Raw genomic sequence first — 18,102 nt, 5'->3', positions numbered from 1 at the left:
GAACTTGGTGTAGTTTCGACAGTCGAACTTTGAAGCTATATTGTGTGTGACAATATAAGTGACATATTTCAGACAATGGAATTAAGGTTCCACCAGAAGATCAAACATATATAATGCCAACTCATTTGGAAATGAGTGATGCGTTGAGACGCAAATGAATTACAAAATACATACGTTTCGAGCGTGTCGATCCGATGACTAAAAACCTCTCCCGTGAGCAATACATGATAAAGCACCGAGAAGGCCAAGGTGTTATATCTTTACAAATGTAAACTAGATTATTGACTCTAGTGCAAGTGGGAGACTGAAGGAGATATGCCCTAGAGGCAATAATAAAGTGGTTATTATTTATATCTTTATGTTTATGATAAATGTTTATATATCATGCTATAATTGTATTAACCGAAACATTAGTACATGTGTGATATGTAGACAACAAGAAGTCCCTAGTATGCCTCTTAAACTAGCTTGTTGATTAATGGATGATTAGTTTCATAATCATGAACATTGGATGTTATTAATAACAAGGTTATATCATTATATGAATGATGTAATGGACACACCCAATTAAGCGTAGCATAAGATCTCGTCATTAAGTTATTTGCTATAAGCTTTCGATACATAGTTACCTAGTCCTTATGACCATGAGATCATATAAATCACTTATACCGGAAAGGTACTTTGATCACACCAAACGCCATCGCGTAAATGGGTGGTTATAAAGGTGGGATTAAGTATCCTAAAGTATGAGTTGAGGCATATGGATCAACAAAGGATTTGTCCATCCCGATGACGGATAGATATACTCCTGGGCCCTCTCGGTGGAATGTCGTCTAATGTCTTGCAAGCATATGAATGAGTTCATAAGAGACCACATACCACGGTACGAGTAAAGAGTACTTGTCATGAAACGAGGTTGAACAAGGTATAGAGTGATACCGAAGATCAAACCTCGGACAAGTAAAATATCGCGAGACAAAGGGAATTGGTATAGTATGTGAATGGTTCATTCGATCACTAAAGTCATCGTTGAATATGTGGGAGTCATTATGGATCTCCGCATCCCGCTATTGGTTATTGGTCGAGTGAGTACTCAACCATGTCCGCATAGTTCACGAACCGTAGGGTGACACACTTAAAGTTGGATGTTGAAATGGTAGTACTTGAATATGGAATGGAGTTCGAATATTTGTTCGGAGTCCCGGATGAGATCCCGGACATCACGAGGAGTTCCGGAATGGTCCGGAGAATAAGATTCATATATGGGAAGTCATTTTATGTGAATTAAAATGATCCGGAAGGTTCTACGGAAGGTTCTAGAAGGTTCTAGAAAAGTCCGGAAGAAATAAGGATGGAAGGTGGAGTCCCAAAGGGACTCCACCCACCTTGGCCGGCCAATCTAAGGGAGGAGGAGTCCCAAGTGGACTCCCCACCATGGTGGCCGGCCACCCCACCAAGGAAAGGGGGGAGTCCCACTCCCCCTAGGTTTGGACACTTGGAAGGTTTTGGTTGGGGTCTTATTCGGACTCTTTGACCTAAGCCTTGGGGCTTCCACCTATATAAAGAGGGGGAGAGAGGGGCTGGCCGGCCACTCAAGCCACCACCATGGCCACACCCCTCAAGGGTGCCCTAGCCGGCGCCCCTCTCCCCAAACCCTAGCGGTCTCTCTCTCCTCCACCATATCCCGCACGCTTAAGCGAAGCTCCGCCGGATTTCTCCACCACCACCGACACCACGCCGTCGTGCTGTCGGATTCAAGAGGAGCTACTACTTCCGCTGCCCGCTGGAACGGGAAGGTGGACGTCGTCTTCATCAACAACCGAACGTGTGACCGAGTACGGAGGTGCTGCCCGTTCGTGGCGCCGGAAGCGATCGTGATCAAGATCTTCTACGCGCTTTTGCAAGCGGCAAGTGAACGTCTACCGCAGCAACAAGAGCCTCATCTTGTAGGCTTTGGAATCTCTTCAAGGGTGAGACTCGATACCCCCTCGTTGCTACCGTCTTCTAGATTGCATCTTGGCTTGGATTGCGTGTTCGCGGTAGGAAAATTTTTGTTTTCTATGCAACGTTATCCTACATGCCAGGCAACAAAATCCTCCTCAAGCTGAGTACTCAAGGGTATCCTCAGAATACGTTCGGCATCCACTTGTAGAAAGAGCATACGAATCAGATCTTCATCCCAAAAGTTTGTGTTTGGATCAATGAGCTGATCCACTGTTTTATACAAAATTTGGCCTCTTCTAGTGATCACCTTCCTTGTCGGGCTTGTTGGGATCCAATGATCCTCCCAAATGTTAACTTTCTCACCAGAACCGATTCTCCACACATGTCCTCTTTTGAAAGTTTTCAAACCTGCCAAAATACTTTGCCAGGTATATGAAGAACCTTTCTTTGGCCCGGCATTAAGTACAGAACAATGAGGGTAATATTTTGCCTTCAAAATTTTCGCACATAGAGTTTCTGGTTTTGAAATTAGACGCCAACTCTGTTTTGCTAACATGGCCATATTAAAAGTGTGAAGATCTCGGAATCCCATACCTCCCTTTTTCTTTGGTATGCACATTCTCCACCATGCAAACCAGTGCATCCTCCGTTGATCATCTGTATCTCCCCACCAGAAACTAGCCATTGCATCATTCATCTCCTTACATAGCTGTTTTGGTATTTTGAATACAGCCATAGCAAACACTGGAATAGCTTGAATTATTGCTTTAATAAGAATCTCATTTCCCCCCATAGATAGGAACCTCTCTTTCCAGCCTTGTAATCTTGCTATTATCCTTTCCAACAGATAACCAAAACTATCAGTACGGTCTAGACCCACCATAGCCGGCAAGCCTAAATATTTATCTGATACAACTTCAGTCATTATATTAAGCTCCTCACAAACCTGGGCTTTTACCTCAACTTCAACATTAGAGCTGAAGAAAATACTACATTTAGCCTCGCTCACCAATTGTCCGAACTTGCACAGTATTGATCCAAAACTCGTCTCAATGAGGTTGCATTCTCCAAATTAGCCTTCATCAGTATTAGGGAATCATCAGCAAATAGTAAATGGGAAACTGACGGTGCATTTCTGCACACCCGAACACCTTCAATGTCACGAACCTCCTCTTCATGAGCCAGAGCAGTAGATAATCCTTCTGCACAGATAAGGAATAAATAAGGTGAAAGAGGATCCCCCTGACGGAGTTCCCTAGTAGGTATAAACCCCTCTGTTTCTTGGTCATTATATCTGACTTTATATTTTACTGATTGTACGCATGTCATCAGCAGCTCAACAAAGTCCCTTTCAAAACCCAATTTCATCAACATACGTTACAGGAAAACCCATTCAACACGGTCATATGCCTTATGCATGTCTAACTTCACCGCACACAAACCTTCCTTTCCTTTCTTCTTATTCTTTATCTTATGCAAGCATTCATAAGCTAACAAAATATTATCAATAATCAAACGGCCAGGAACAAAGGCACTTTGAACTTCAGAAATAATCTCATCCAGGATGAATTTTAAACGGAAAGCCAGCATCTTAGAAATTACCTTATACAATACATTGCATAAACTTATAGGTCTGAATTGGGTAATGTTGTCAGGGGCTTCGATCTTTGGGATTAACACAATGATAGTGTCATTCCATCCTTCTGGTATATTCTTGTTATTTATAGCATTCAAAACCTCCTCTGTCAGACTAGTTCCGATTATATGCCAGCATTTTTTAAAAAATAGTGCATGGAGACCATCAGCCCCTGGAGCTTTCATGTCTCCAATCGAGAACAAGGCTTTCTTCACTTCATCTCCAGTAAATGGCTTCATCAGGTCTGTATTCATCGCCGTTGAGACCCTAGGTGTTACTTTTTCCAAAAGGTCCGGGTCTGGTTCATCCACCTCAGTTGTAAACAACCCTGCAAAGTAGTCTGATATTAAAGGATTCAGCTGTTCCGTCCCTTCCAAGATATTTCCATGATTATCTCTCAGCTTTTTTATTCTGTTTCTGTTCCTTCTAGTAGTAGCAAAATTATGAAAGAAATTTGTGTTTTTATCACCAAATTGTAGCCAGTTTACTCTACTTCTTTGGGCCCAGTGAATCTCCTCTTGCTCAAGCAATTTTTCTATTTCCCTTGCAAGATCCTTTTCTTTCTGTATATTTTCTTCAGTTAACTCACTACGGGTCTGTTCTTCTAAATCCTTCTGTAGGGCTTTGATCTTCCTTATTGGTTTCTTCAGAATAGTTCTATCCCATTGATGGAGACTATTATGCACCATTGATAGTCTGCTTGCCAAATCATGATGATTTTGTTGTTCCGAATTATCCCAAGCATCTTGGACTATTGCATGGAAATTTTTCTCCTTGAGCCAACGTGCTTCAAAACGCAGTACCGCCGGCATCCTGACATCACGAATTGGATTATCCCCAAACTTAAGTAAGACTGGTCGGTGATCCGATCTACTGTAGTCAAGGTTTTCAACAGTAACATCTGAATTTTTTTCTCTCCAAGCATCACATGCGATTGCTCGATCAAGACGTTCTCTAATCCCACCCCTGTGCCAAGTAAATTTGTCCCCACTGTACCCCAAATCAGTCAAACCACAATCAGCCAGAGCCTCTTGAAATGCAAGTAAAAACTGATTGGGTCTCGGTCTTCCTCCCTCCTTTTCGAAAGAGTAAAGCACTTCATTCAAATCTCCCATAACTAGCCAAGGCATAGTAGTAACCTGCTTTAATTCTCTGAGACGGAGCCAGGACAAATGCTTATCCTCCCATCTCGGTTCTCCGTAGAAGCCAGTAAACCTCCATATGTTCTCCTGTCCTACACCAATAAACACATCAATGTAATTTTCCATTTTGTGCCTTAAAGAAATAACAATCTCCTTCTTCCACAGTAACAAGAGACCCCCTTTGCGCCCATCACTTCTCACCACCTCCTTGTGTTTCATGTCTAGCCTCCTTCTTAAGCATTCAGCCGGCCATTCATCCAAATGTGTTTCCATTAAAAAAATAACATCAGCCTCGTGGCGCTTCTGGATATTCACAAGCGCCGTCACAGCCGTGACCTTCTGCAGGCCACGACTGTTAAAACTTAATAGTTTCATTGCTCCCGGACAGCTCCCTCACTGGAAGCCGCCGATAAATTGTGTGTTTCATTATCCGTGTCCTTTTTTGTTCTTTTGGGATGCTGAAATTTTCCAGGCGTACCCATTGTTGCCTCCTTCCCATTGGGCCCCGGCTCCATCTGGTTTACTATCCCAGCCACTCTTGATGCATTCCCATCTCCTGTACCAGCATTTGTATGATCCCCAAACGTCAGTCTTTTTCGTGCATTGATTCTTGCTCTAAGTTCCTCATCCTCCTCCATATCATCAGTCATCAACGGGTCTTGAAACTTTACATCATTATAGGCAGATCTTCCCCTACCTCTACCCATGGTGGAGCACGACCAGAGAAAGATCCACGGCCACCACCCCAACCTCTTCCTCTCCCTCTCCCTGCATCAGCCAAGATAAAATCTCCCCACTCTAATTTTGATTCCTCATGTTCACCTGTACCACATTCTTGATGCCAATGGCCCAACAAACCACAAGCACCACAGCACACAGGCAATTTTTCATATTTCAGTTGGTACCAATCTCTTTTCTTGTCCTTTGTAATTGAGACAAATCGGACCAGCTTATTATCCACCTTTATTTTGGCTCTAACTCGCGCAAACTCACCAATAAACCCCGCTGGGAGCTTCACTTGTACCTCTGTGATTTCACCAATAGGCCTACACATACCCCTAATAATCGGATCCTTCAGATAGTTGTCTGGCAACTGCATCACCCTAACCCAAACTGCGACTTTATCCAGGACAATTGATCTAGGGTTTTGGAACCCATCATATTCCTCCATGATCAAAGCATAATTATTTCGGAATAGCCAGGGCCCCATATTCATCGCTTTGTCCCAATCACCCAAACAACTGAATTGGACGGTAAAAAGGTTTTCATCTATCTTTCTCCATGCTACATCCTTAGCCGGGTTCCATGCTGATCGCATGTCAGCATATAGAGCGCTAGGGCTAAACCCTCGTGACGTGTGTACCTTAGCAATCGCCAGCCACTTCGCCTTGGCTCCAAGATCAGGCGCTTCCTCCTCCCAGACAAATCCATCTGCTTCCTCTTCATGCAGATTTAATCTGCCAAGTAATTCCTCAACTTTCTCTTTTCCTCCCTCCTTTGAGTTACTCGACTCCCCCTTCTCTTCCATCAGAGACGGCGATTAGGTTAAGCCGGTGGAACTATGTAGAGGGGGACGTAGACTCGGAGACACACTCGCGGCGGGGGAGCCTGATACGTCCAATTTGCATCACTATTTTATATCATAATTTGCTGTTATTCATTGATATATTTCATATTGGGACACAATACTTATGTTATTTCATCTATTTTGCATGTTTCATCATTATTGGAGGATCAAGCACCGGAGCCAGGATTCTGCTGGAAAAAGCACCGTCAGAACGCAATATTTCGAAAGATCAACTGTGGAAGGAAATTATACCAAAAATCCTATTTTTCAAGATGACGAAGGAAGCCAGAAGGAGGAGCCAGGAGGACCCAGGGTGGGCCCACACCCTAGGGCGGCGCGGCCCATGGCCTGGCCGCGCCGCCATGTGGTGTGGGGGGCCCACAGCCCCTTTCGCCTCCTTTTCTTCGCGAAATCCTTCGTCCCGAAAACCTAAGCCACAGGGGGTACCTCGCGAAGAGTTACAGCCGCCTCTGCGGGGCGGAGAACACCAGAGAGAAAAGAGCTCTCCGGCGGGCAGGAATCCGCCGGGGAAATTCCCTCCGGGAGGGGGAAATCGACGCCATCGTCACCGTCATCGAGCTGGACATCATCTCCATCACCATCATCATCATCTCCACCATCATCACCGCCGTCTCCACCGCTGGACATCGTCACCGCCGTAGCAATTTGGGTTTGATCTTGATTGTTTGATAGGGGAAACTCCCCCGGTATCGATCTCTACTTGTTGTTGATGCTATTGAGTGAAACCATTGAACCAAGTTTATGTTCAGATTGTTATTCATCATCATATCACCTCTGATCATGTTCCATATGATGTCTCGTGAGTAGTTCGTTTAGTTCTTGAGGACATGGGTGGAGTCTAAATGTTAGTAGTGAACTATGGTTGAGTAATATTCAATGGTATGATATTTAAGTTGTGGTGTTATTCTTCTAGTGGTGTCATGTGAACGTCGACTACATGACACTTCATCATTTATGGGCCTAGGGGAATGCATCTTGTATTCGTTTGCTAATTGCGGGGTTGCCGGAGTGACAGAAACCTAAACCCCCGTTGGTATATCGATGCAGGAGGGATCGCAGGATCTCAGAGTTTAAGGCTGTGGTTAGATTTATTCTTAATTACTTTCTTGTAGTTGCGGATGCTTGCAAGGGGTATAATCACAAGTATGTATTAGTCCTAGGAAGGGCGGTGCATTAGCATAGGTTCACCCACACAACACTTATCATAACAATGAAGATTATTTAGCCGTATGTAGCGAAAGCACTAGACTAAATCCCGTGTGTCCTCGAGAACGTTTGGTCATTATAAGTAAACAAACCGGCTTGTCCTTTGTGCTAAAAAGGATTGGGCCACTCGCTGCAATTGTTACTCTCGCACTTTACTTACTCGTATTTTATTCAACTGTTACATCAAAACCCCCTGAATACTTGTCTGTGAGCATTTACAGTGAATCCTTCATCGAAACTGCTTGTCAACACCTTCTGCTCCTCATTGGGATCGACATTCTTACTTATCGAAGATACTACGATACACCCCCTATACTTGTGGGTCATCAAGACTATTTTTAAGGCGCCCGTTCTTGTGGAGTGAAGCGCTATTGGTAAGTGGAATTGGTAAGGAAAACCTTTACTGTTGTGCTGATTTTATTTCTACCTGCTGCTATAAGTCATTATGGAGAGATCTTCTCTTCAATTTTTATTTGGGAAATCTACTACTACTGCAACAGTAGTGGATGAGGCGCCAGGTGAGGAAGTGATACCATATAAAATACCTATGAAAATTATTGAACGTGTTATGGATAACCGCTATGAAGGGGATGGAACTGTCCATCCTGGTGATCATTTACTGTTTTTGCATGAATTATGCGGGTTATTCAAATGTGCAGGTATTGCTATGGATGAAGTGAGGAAGAAACTATTCTCTTTATCGCTGTCTGGTAAAGCGGCGCATTGGTATAAATTACTGGATAATGGGGATTCTCTTGAATGGAATGATATTGTGCCCCGGTTTTATTCTAAGTTCTATCCTCCAAGTGAAATTCACAAGGATCAGAATCGTATATATAATTTTTGGCCTCATGATGGAGAGAGTATTGCCCAAGCTTGGGGGAGATTGAAGTCTTTAATGCTCAAATGCCCCATTCATGAGCTTCCTGGTAATGTTATTATTGATAATTTCTATGCAAGACTTTCTTTTCAAGACAAGACCTTGCTGGATACTTCTTGTTCTGGATCATTTACGCGCAACAAAGAAGAGTTTAAAAGGGACCTTCTTGATCGGATCCAAGAAAATACTGAAGGTTGGGAGAACGACAAGGATAGAGAATCAGGTATAATTTATGATTATAAATGCATTGAAGCTTTTATGGATACTGATAAATTTCGTAATATGAGTGCTACATATGGTCTTGATTCTCAAGTTGCTGCAAATCTTTATAAAGCTTTTGCCTCTCATTATGAATTGCCAAAGAAGAATTTTGATAAGTATCATGAACCTTATAAAGATAAAATTGATTCATCTATTAATAAATGCGTTGTAGTTGAAACTGCTGATCATGTTATTCCTGAAGCTTATATTGAAAAAACTCCTTTCCCTGCTAAAATGAAGGAGTACTCTGTTATAAATAGTGCGGTTCATAAAAGTGAAAAGAAACCTGTAGAACCTGAAGAACAAATAAAAGTTGAACCTGCTGTTGCAATAATTAAAGATCTTGTGACTGAAAATGTGGAGGATGGTCATATTATTTTCTCGTGAAGATGCTTCTAATATTGTTTCACATCCTAATAAACCCAAACAAGCTAGTGTTCCTATGCTATCTGTTAGAATTGGTGATCATTGCTATTATGGATTATGTGATATTGGTGCAAGTGTTAGTGCTATTCCTTATGAGCTTTACACGGAGATTATGCACGAAATTGATTCTTGTGAACTTGAAGATATTGATGTGGTTATTCAGCTGGCTAATAGAGAAACTATTTCTCCAATTGGTATTGTTCGAGATGTGGAAGTATTATGCGGTAAGATTAAATATCCTGCTGACTTTTTGGTACTTGGTTCTGCTGCTAGTGATTATTGTCCTATTATTTTTGGTAGACCTTTTCTAAATACTTGTGGAGCTATTATAGATTGCAAGAAAGAGAAAATTTTGACTAAATTTGCTGGTGAATCTTATGAGTTTAACTTCTCTAAATTTACTAAAACTCCTTATAAAGCTGATTTGCCTAGTAATGATTTTAAAATGGAGCAATGTGCATCTATTTTTCTTGTTCCTAATAATCCTTTGCAGCAACATTTGGAGGATAGCGAGAGTGAAGTTTTTAGGAAAGAAAGAGATGAGCTTGAGGAAATTTTTCTTCGCCAACCTATTCTCAAGCATGATTTACCGGTGGAAGATTTGGGTACAACACCGCCACCAAAGGAAGATCCTGTTTTTGATTTAAAGCCTTTGCCTGATAATCTTAAATATGCTCATATTGATGATAAGAAAATATATCCTGTTATTATTAGTTCTAAGCTTTCAGAGATTGAGGAAGAAAGGTTATTGGAAATATTGAAGAAGCACCGAGGAGCTATTGGCTACACTCTTGATGATTTGAAAGGGATTTCTCCTTCTATTTGCCAACATGCTATTAATATGGAAGATGATGCAAAGCCTGTTGTTGAACATCAGCGTCGTCTAATTCCGAAGATGAAGGAAGTGGTAAGGAATGAGGTATTAAGACTTCTTGAAGCTGGTATTATATATCCTATTGCTGATAGTAGATGGGTTAGTCCTGTGCATTGCGTTCCCAAGAAAGGAGGAATGACTGTTGTGCCTAATGATAATGATGAGTTCATCCCTCAAAGAGTAGTTGTAGGGTATAGAATGTGCATTGATTTTCGAAAAGTTAATAAAGTTACTAAGAAAGATCATTACCCTTTACCATTTATTGATCAAATGCTAGAAAGATTGTCTAAAAATACTCATTTTTGCTTTCTTGATGGTTATTCTGGGTTTTCACAAATTGCTGTTAAAGCTAAAGATCAAGAGAAAACCACTTTCACTTGTCCCTATGGAACTTATGCTTATAGACGTATGCCTTTTGGTTTATGTAATGCTCCTGCTACTTTTCAAAGATGCATGTCTGCTATTTTTCATGGTTTTTGTGAGAGTATTGTAGAGGTATTCATGGATGATTTCTCCGTCTATGGGAATTCTTTTGATAGTTGCTTGCGAAACCTTGATAAAGTTTTGCAGAGATGTGAAGAAACTAACCTTGTTCTTAATTGGGAGAAATGCCACTTTATGGTTAATGAAGGAATTGTATTGGGACATAAAATTTCTGAGAGAGGTATTGAAGTTGATAGAGCTAAAGTTGAAGCAATTGAGAAGATGCCCTATCCAAGGGATGTTAAAGGTATTCGTAGTGTTCTTGGTCATGCTGGGTTTTATAGGAGATTTATTAAAGATTTCTCCAAGATTTCAAAACCTCTTACTAATCTTCTTCAAAAAGACGTACCTTTTGTTTTTGATGATGATTGTAAGGAAGCTTTTGAAACTCTTAAGAAAGCCTTAACAACTGCTCCTATAGTTGAACCTCCTGATTGGAACTTACCCTTTGAAATTATGTGTGATGCTAGTGATTTTGCTGTAGGCACTATTCTTGGACAGCGAGTAGATAAAAAACTGAATGTTATTCATTATGCTAGTAAAACTCTTGATGCTGCTCAAAGAAATTATGCTACAACTGAAAAAGAATTATTAGCTGTAGTCTTTGCTTGCGATAAATTTAGATCTTATATTGTTGATTCAAAAGTTACTATTCATACTGATCATGCTGCAATTAGATACCTTATGACAAAGAAAGATGCTAAGCCGAGACTTATTAGATGGGTACTTCTGTTGCAAGAATTTGATTTACATATTGTAGATAGGAAAGGTGCTGATAATCCTGTTCTTTGATAATTTGTCTAGGTTGGAAAATATTGCTTATGATCCTGTTCTCGTTAATGATAGTTTTCCAAATGAACAATTGGCTGTAATAAAGGTGAGCTCGCGAGACAGGTCCTTGGTATGCTGATTATGCTAACTTTATTGTTTCCAAGTACTTGCCTCCAACCTTTTCAGCTCAGCAAAGGAGGAAATTCTTTTATGACTTGAGGCATTATTTCTGGGATGACCCACACTTATATAAAGAAGGAGTGGATGGTATTATGCGAAGATGTGTTCCCGAATATGAACAACAAGAGATATTGAGTAAATGTCATGGTAGTGCTTATGGAGGACATCACGCTGGAGAAAGAACCGCGCAAAAGGTTCTACAATCAGGTTTTTATTGGCCAACTCTCTTCAAGGATGCGAGAAAGTTTATTTTATCTTGTGATGAATGCCAAAGGGTTGGTAATATCTCCAGACGTAATGAAATGCCTATGAATTATACTCTTGTTATTGAACCGTTTGATTGTTGGGGATTTGACTTCATGGGACCTTTTCCGTCTTCGGAAGGTAACACTCATATACTTGTTGCTGTTGATTATGTTACTAAATGGGTGGAAGCCATACCTACAAAAAGTGCTGATGGTGAGACCTCTTTGAGAATGCTTTTAGATATTATTTTTCCTAGATTTGGAGTACCTAGATATATTATGACTGATGGAGGTTCTCATTTTATTCATGGAGGTTTTAGAAAAACTCTTGCTAAGTATGGTATTAATCATAGAATTGCTTCCGCTTATCATCCTCAAACTAGTGGTCAAGTAGAATTATCAAATAGAGAGATTAAATCTATTTTGGGAAAGACTGTTAATAAAACTAGAAAGAATTGGGCTAGTAAATTGAAGGATGCACTATGGGCTTATAGAACTGCTTATAAAAATCCCATGGGAATGTCACCTTATAAAATGGTTTATGGGAAAGCTTGTCATTTACCTTTAGAACTAGAGCACAAAGCTTATTGGGCTGTTAGAGAATTAAATAAAGATCCTAAACTTGCCGGTGATAAGAGGTTGTTGCAATTAAGTTCTCTAGATGAATGGAGAAGTGAAGCTTATGAAAAATGCTAAACTCTTTAAAGAGAAAGTTAAAAAATGGCATGATAGAAGGATTATCAAAAGAGAATTTAATATTGGGGATAAAGTCCTATTGTATCGGTCTCGTCTCAGATTCTTTGCAGGGAAATTACTCTCGAAATGGGAAGGACCGTATGTTGTTGAGGAGGTGTATCATTCAGGAGCAATCAAGATTAGCTCTCTCCAAGGCAATGCTACGCAAGTGGTGAATGGACAAAGACTCAAACATTATATCTCGGGTGATTCTTATAATGTTGATGTTGATATTATTCAAGTGGAAACACCGGAGGCTTTCATAAAAGGGCAAATTGACAGTCCGCCAGAACTCGACTTTGAATAGGTAACAAGATCGTAATGAAAAGTACGCAATTTACTTTCCGAACAATATTTTTGCTGTTTTTGGAAAATATGAAAAATTACGAGTTCGAAACGGAGTGGAAAGGACGCACGAGGGGGCGCCACCATAGGCCGGCGCGGCCTGACCTGGGCCCGCGCCGCCCTGTGGTTTGGCCGCCTCGTCGCCCCTTTCCGACTCTAGTTCGATCTGGTACTTTCCTTTTGTCGTGAAAATTTTTGCTATATAATCCCCCGGACCCCTGGAGGTCCGTATATCGTGTTTTCGACGCGTTTTGTTTCGAGTTGTTTCTGACAGGATTTGTTTCGGATCTAAAGCCATCATGTCTTCGTCGGAAACTCCGAAGGACAGCTCCAGCAAGGATGTTGGCAACTTGTACATGGAAGAGCTGAGGATGCACCCCAAGGAGTTGCTGCTCGTTGAAGGAGAACTGCAAGTCAAGGATGTCCAGGGTCCTAAAGGAGAAGGAAGCTTGGGAGACAGGATGGAGAAGCTAGAACAGGAGGTTTTCAAATACAAGAAGATGGCTGAGCGTGAGGTGGATATCTTCCACAGGATTGTGTCCGAACTCATTGCTGAACATGAGAAGGAAACTGGAAAGCTTTGGAGCGACATCCTCTCACTTCACGACACCACCAACAAGCTCCAAGCACAACTCTATGACGTTCAGAATCAGAACTGTGAGTATGAAAACAGGTTTAAATACATAAGCCGTGCTGCTAGTTTCAGGATTCCCGAGACCAAGATGTCGTTTCTTGATGGAGAGCCTCTTCCTTGGAAGTCTGATGACGGGAGTTCATCACCACCATCTCCACAGGAGTAATTCATCATCGGTATTGGCATCCCCTTGGTTTGTTCCAAGCTTGGGGGAGTGCCGCGGTATCACATCATCACTACCTTTTACTTTTTATTGTCAAGTAGTGTCATATCATGAGTAGGGAAGTTATCATATAAGATGGGTTGCAGTTGGAAGTATCTCTCCTTTAGTTGGTTATCTATGTATCCCTTGGTGTGAGTTATCGTTATGGAATATTAATGAGAAGTCTTATCATTTACATATTGCACATCTTATTCTAGTTTGCAATCTCTATCATATGATTTACCTTGTTGTTAGTATTGGTATCACTTTGGGAGCATTGAATAAATCTATTTGGTTTTGGCAAACTTAGCATTGGTCAATAGCAACAACACTTTGAGGTTTAAGTAGAAAAGAGAAATACATGTAGATGTTTCACTGTCTTTCTTTCTTGTTAGCTCATAGCTTATTATTTCTGAAGTTAAAATTGTTTGTGCTTACAAGGAAGATGCATGATTGTTTCTATTACATGTATATTTGTTTGTTTCCCTCGACTCTTATGCTTGCTAATTAACCTTGCTAGCCAAAGACCTGTACTGAGAGGGAATACTTCTCGTGCATCCAAACCTTAATTCAAACCTATGTCATTTGTGTCCACCATACCTACCTACTGCATGGTATTTTCGGCCATTCCAAGTAAATACTTCATGTGCTACCTTTAAACAATTCAAAACTTAGTATCTCTTATTTGTGTCAATGTTTCATAGCTCATGAGGAAGTATGTGGTGTTTTATCTTTCAATCTTGTTGGGCAACTTTCACCAATGGACTAGTGGCTTCATCCGCTTATCCAATAATTTTGCAAAAAGAGCTGGCAATGGGATTCCCAGTCCCAAATTAATTAAACTAAATAGACACTCCTTCATGGTATGAGATTGTTGGCAGGCACCCGAGGATTCGGTTAGCCATGGTTTGTGAAAGAAAGGTTGGAAGGAGTGCCACACAAAATGAAAATAATATGGGAGCCGCTCTTAGGAGGTTGTCTGGCAAGGGGGTTAGAGTACCCGCTACCAGTCGTTGACAACAACAAACACCTCTCAAAATGTTACTTTTATTCTCTTTATATGATTGCAAAACTGAAAAAGCTCTAGCACATGATTTAATCCCTGCTTCCCTCTGCGAAGGGCCTGTCTTTTACTTTATGTTGAGTCAGTAAACCTATTCCCCTCCATCTCAAGCAAGCATTTGAGTAGTTGTGATCAAACCATTATATTGTGATTTGCTTCATCATGTCTTTTATTCTTCCTTGTTTAGTACAAGTTTTATCTGAATGAATATAGCTTTGCAAGTTATCAATGATCATGAAAAGACCATTATGATTGAGTATGCAAGTTGTACCTTATAAACTTTAACATGAGAGCGCTGCTCAATGAGATAAATATAATCTGTTAATTGTTCTCTGACCAAGAACGAAGTTTGCCATCACCAATTATGATTTCTTATGCACCTTTACTTGTGATTACCTTATACTTGTTTCAAGTTGAGTTGTATGAGGAAGTTGTTTACTATAATGTCTTGTGTGAATGAATATGATGCTTCTTGTCCGTATTTTATTTATCGACTCTTCACTCCATAAACATGTGGTCCTGTCTATCGAGTTCAGTTTCGCTTGGGGACAAGCGAAGTCCAAGCTTGGGGGGAGTTGATACGTCCAATTTGCATCACTATTTTATATCATAATTTGTTGTTATTCATTGATATATTTCATATTGGGACACAATACTTATGTTATTTCATCTGTTTTGCATGTTTCATCATTATTGGAGGATCAAGCACCGGAGCCAGGATTCTGCTGGAAAAACCACCGTCAGAACGCAATATTTCGGAAGATCAACTGTGGAAGGAAATTATACCAAAAATCCTATTTTTCAAGATGACGAAGGAAGCCAGAAGGAGGAGCCAGGAGGACCCAGGGTGGGCCCACACCCTAGGGCGGCACGGCCCATGGCCTGGCCGCGCCGCCATGTGGTGTGGGGGGCCCACTGCCCCTTTCGCCTCCTTTTCTTCGCGAAATCCTTCGTCCCGAAAACCTAAGCCACAGGGGGTACCTCGCGAAGAGTTACAGCCGCCTCTGCGGGGCGGAGAACACCAGAGAGAAAAGAGCTCTCCGGCGGGCAGGAATCCGCCGGGGAAATTCCCTCCGGGAGGGGGAAATCGACGCCATCGTCACCGTCATCGAGCTGGACATCATCTCCATCACCATCATCATCATCTCCACCATCATCACCGCCGTCTCCACCGCTGGACACCGTCACCACCGTAGCAATTTGGGTTTGATCTTGATTGTTTGATAGGGGAAACTCCCCCGGTATCGATCTCTACTTGTTGTTGATGCTATTGAGTGAAACCATTGAACCAAGTTTATGTTCAGATTGTTATTCATCATCATATCACCTCTGATCATGTTCCATATGATGTCTCGTGAGTAGTTCGTTTAGTTCTTGAGGACATGGGTGGAGTCTAAATGTTAGTAGTGAACTATGGTTGAGTAATATTCAATGGTATGATATTTAAGTTGTGGTGTTATTCTTCTAGTGGTGTCATGTGAACGTCGACTACATGACACTTCACCATTTATGGGCCTAGGGGAATGCATCTTGTATTCGTTTGCTAATTGCGGGGTTGCCGGAGTGACAGAAACCTAAACCCCCGTTGGTATATCGATGCAGGAGGGATCACAGGATCTCAGAGTTTAAGGCTGTGGTTAGATTTATTCTTAATTACTTTCTTGTAGTTGCGGATGCTTGCAAGGGGTATAATCACAAGTATGTATTAGTCCTAGGAAGGGCGGTGCATTAGCATAGGTTCACCCACACAACACTTATCATAACAATGAAGATTATTTAGCCGTATGTAGCGAAAGCACTAGACTAAATCCCGTGTGTCCTCGAGAACGTTTGGTCATTATAAGTAAACAAACCGGCTTGTCCTTTGTGCTAAAAAGGATTGGGCCACTCGCTGCAATTGTTACTCTCGCACTTTACTTACTCGTATTTTATTCAACTGTTACATCAAAACCCCCTGAATACTTGTCTGTGAGCATTTACAGTGAATCCTTCATCGAAACTGCTTGTCAACACCTTCTGCTCCTCGTTGGGATCGACATTCTTACTTATCGAAGATACTACGATACACCCCCTATACTTGTGGGTCATCAGAGCCCGCAGCAGGGAAGACTCACGACGGGAAATCCCGCGGCAAGAGAAACTCTCGGCAGGATGAGCCGCCGGAGGACAGAAACCCTAGATATTACTAGTCCAGCAACATTACATAGCAACTACTTAGGCCAGGAAGGTGTTTTTATAAACATCATTGTTAATAATATGCTTTGTGCAGCTGTTCCTTGGAATTCGCTGGATATAACGTGCCTTCACTTTACCCACAAAAGAAAAACGTAGCTTCACTTTGGTAAAACTTTGGGTTGCCGCGGGGTCAAAGCATTTTAATTTTGTAATGAAGGGAGAGTAATCCCCTTGGAACCCTTTTTTTTCGTTTTTCTCTTTGTTACTTTTTTTTGGTCTTGTCTTGTCAAGACTCTTCTACTTAATTAATGAATGGAGGCAAATCTTTTGCCTCCCACGTTCAAAAAAGAAAACCTGTATTGGAATGCACGTCTAGTGGCAAGAACTGCATCAGGAGGTGAAGGTCGCTGTGCCAGGGAAAAAAGGATGGCCGCTCTGGACGAACACATCGTGCCGCTGCACCTGAAGATGAAGGAGAAAATGCAACTTTGGTTTCGTAGTCGCTAGATGAACAAGAAAATTGTGCACACCCAGGCTCTGAGGAGTTGACTAAGAAACAACAGTTTGTTGTTTGATTTAGAGCATCTCCAGCCGCGTCCCCAAACGGCGCCGGATCGAGCGTTTGGGACGTGTTTTGTTCGTGCCGCGTTTACCGCCCTCAATTTTTTTTTAACATTAAAATACATTTTTTTTTGTTTTTTTGCATTTTTATTTCAATAGGGAGAAGAAACATTCCATAAACTAATACATAATTGGGAACATGGTTTCCACAAACTAATACATAGTTTGAACCATGGTTGACACAAATTTAAAACATTGCAAAATTACGAAACCTAACTAGTGTTGGCATCGCAGATTTCGTGTGTTCGGTGCCAAGAAAGAACACTCTCAGACACACCTAGTCACCCAAACTGGAAATCCAGATGTTAACGGTACCCCTGTTGGTTCTTTCGAGGAAGAACAACCAGAAACCTCCGTGCCTATTTTCGCTGCGAAGAAACGACACTCAGTCGTCGTCCTCCTCGGCGCTGTCGCCGTGGTAGTGCCGGCGGCAGCGCGTCTCGTCGAACACCTTGACGCTCATATCCCGCTCGCCGATGTGGAGAACGTGAGCACGAAGCTGGCTTCGAGGTGGTGGTAGCGCGCGAACTTCTCCCAGCCGATGTGGAGGTACATCTTGCCGCGCGCGTTGAAGATCACGTCCACAATCCACCTGCAGCAGCCGCAGGCAGCCTCCCGCAGATGCAGCGAGCCCGGCTCGTCGCCGGTGACGAAGTCAGCGAACTTGTCCGGCAACCTCTGGATGCCGAAA

This window comes from Lolium perenne, chromosome 4, assembly GCF_019359855.2.
Source record: "Lolium perenne isolate Kyuss_39 chromosome 4, Kyuss_2.0, whole genome shotgun sequence".
Taxonomy (NCBI): domain Eukaryota; kingdom Viridiplantae; phylum Streptophyta; class Magnoliopsida; order Poales; family Poaceae; genus Lolium; species Lolium perenne.
This window is presented reverse-complemented; position numbering follows the sequence as displayed.